The sequence below is a fragment of the Diabrotica undecimpunctata genome, chromosome 9, assembly GCF_040954645.1.
Source record: "Diabrotica undecimpunctata isolate CICGRU chromosome 9, icDiaUnde3, whole genome shotgun sequence".
Classification (NCBI taxonomy): Eukaryota; Metazoa; Arthropoda; class Insecta; order Coleoptera; family Chrysomelidae; genus Diabrotica; species Diabrotica undecimpunctata.
Genome location: NC_092811.1, coordinates 66,741,051 through 66,743,321, shown reverse-complemented (window position 1 = coordinate 66,743,321; position 2,271 = coordinate 66,741,051).

The following is a 2,271-nucleotide window of genomic DNA, read 5'->3' as shown; positions in this document are numbered from 1 at the left end:
TCCCAATATCAAAATGCTTTCATTCGATGTTAGCAATCTCTTTACTTCAGTCCCAAACAAGAAACTATTAATCTGGTCCACTCCCTTCTACGAGCAAATTCTATCACTATTTCTACCACTAACTCAATTATTCAATTATTACAAACTTGTCTAGTTCAAGACTTTTTTGTTTTCCAGACAAACTGGAAATGTTTAAGGTCGAAGTCTGGAAAAACTCAAAACATATCACCCTTTTCTTACTATACAATCCGCCAGATAATATACCTGCATTGAAATTGGTAGAGCAACAAATCCAGCCAAGTACCATCATAATTGGAAATTTCAATAGTCCATCCACGAGATGGGGCTATTCTAGAACCACCAACGTTGGGAAACACCTCGAGGACTTCCTGGATACCAACTATCTCGATGTAGTGAACACCCCAAACACCCCACCTACGTTCTTATCGTTTACAGGAAGTCAAACAAGGCCCGATCTTGTCGTAAGGCACCCACACATTACAGGGAAGATCAGTGTAACCCTCCTGGACGACGCAGCAGGCTGTGGTCACCGCGCTCTGCTACTGACGTGCAAACTGGCAAAGGACAGGAAAGCCCAAAATCGCGCCCCACGCTGGAATTTTAAAAAGACGGATTGAAAAAAGTACAGGGAATGCACAAATGAAGTCAACTAACACTACAAGAACCAGAAGAAGCAACAAAGAAAGTAAGTGAGGCCATACTTAAATGTGCAAAAAAATGCATACCGCGAGGTCAAATTAAAGGGTATAAGACTTTCTGGTCCCCAACGCTATCCAAATTGAAAGCTGCCAGAAATAAAGCCAGAGGAAAAGCTGAAAAATCCAGGCAAATGAACGATTGTATAGAGCTTCGAAAGAGGCAAGCGGTCCTAACTCAAGCCATTAAGTCAGGTAAAAGAGAAGCTTTCAAATCCTTTCTTGCTAAGCTCGATTTCCGAAAAGACGGCGTCAAAGCGCACAGGTTCGTTACTACGCTAAACAATGATGGAAACAAGCAACAGCAAATGCCAATGAGAGGCATGGCTAGAGAACTCACTACACATGCCGATATAGCAAACGAACTCTGTAAGCACTACACTAAAGTGAGTAATATTAAAATATATAAGAGGGAGAGAGTAAGACTATTGCGTTATCCCCTTCCCCGGCGCATGAGCAAAAGTATAAACGACATCTGTTCAGAAGATTTCTCGATGTTGGAGCTGGAAGCGGCTCTCTCTGACACAAAAACGAAAAAGGCAGCAGGGATTGACGAGTTGTACCCAGAAATGCTTAAATATCTGGGAGCCGCAGCCAAAGGCACCATTCTGAATTTGATTAACCTAACATGGAATTCAAGAGTCCCAAGTCAGTGGAGGAAGAGTGAGGTCATACCCACCTTAAAGAAAGGAAAAGACCCGAGCCTGACTGATAGCTACCGGCCAATATCCCTCACAAGCTCCTTATGCAAAGTAGCCGAAAAAATGGTTCTGGGCAGACTAAACCGAGCCTTAACCCATCTTGAACTGATTGACGACGCTCAAGCTGGCTTCAGGAAACACAGGAACGCCATGGACCATGTAGTCGATTTTGCCCAAAAAGTCAAGGATGCTTTCCACCGTAAGATGTCAACAGTAGCAGTGCTAGTAGACCTCAAAGCTGCATACGACACAGTATGGAGAGGTTTGCTGTTACACAAGATAGCGAAGTCCGGAGTTGACGGCAAACTATTCAATTGGATAAAATCCTTTCTCGGGGAAAGGTATCAGAGAGTCAAATTTCACAACCACTGTTCCAAATTCAGACTGCAAAGACAAGGGCTGCCACAAGGAGCTGATGATAAACGATGTGCTCGAAATGATTAGAAAGACACCTGGTGTGGAAGCCCTCCTGTATGCTGATGACCTCCTAATATGGGCATCAAGTAGCAGTCTGAGAGCGCTCGAGGGAGTAATGAACCAGGCTCTGAAAAATCTAGAAAAATGGGCGGATAAAAACTGCCTAACAGTCAGTACAACCACAACCGTATATCAAGTACTTAGCCTTTCAACAAAACAGACTGCTGTCAAGCTGACGTATAAAGGAGTTGATCTGGAAAGACAGGACGTAACAAAATACTTGGGGGTGTACATAGATAAGAAAATGACGTGGAAACCTCAAATCGACAACATTGCAGAGAAAGCCACAAAGAGATGTCGACTGCTCAAACGTCTCACAGCAACAAAGTGGGGCGCCACGCAAGATGTCCTGGTAGCAACATACAAAACCTATGTCC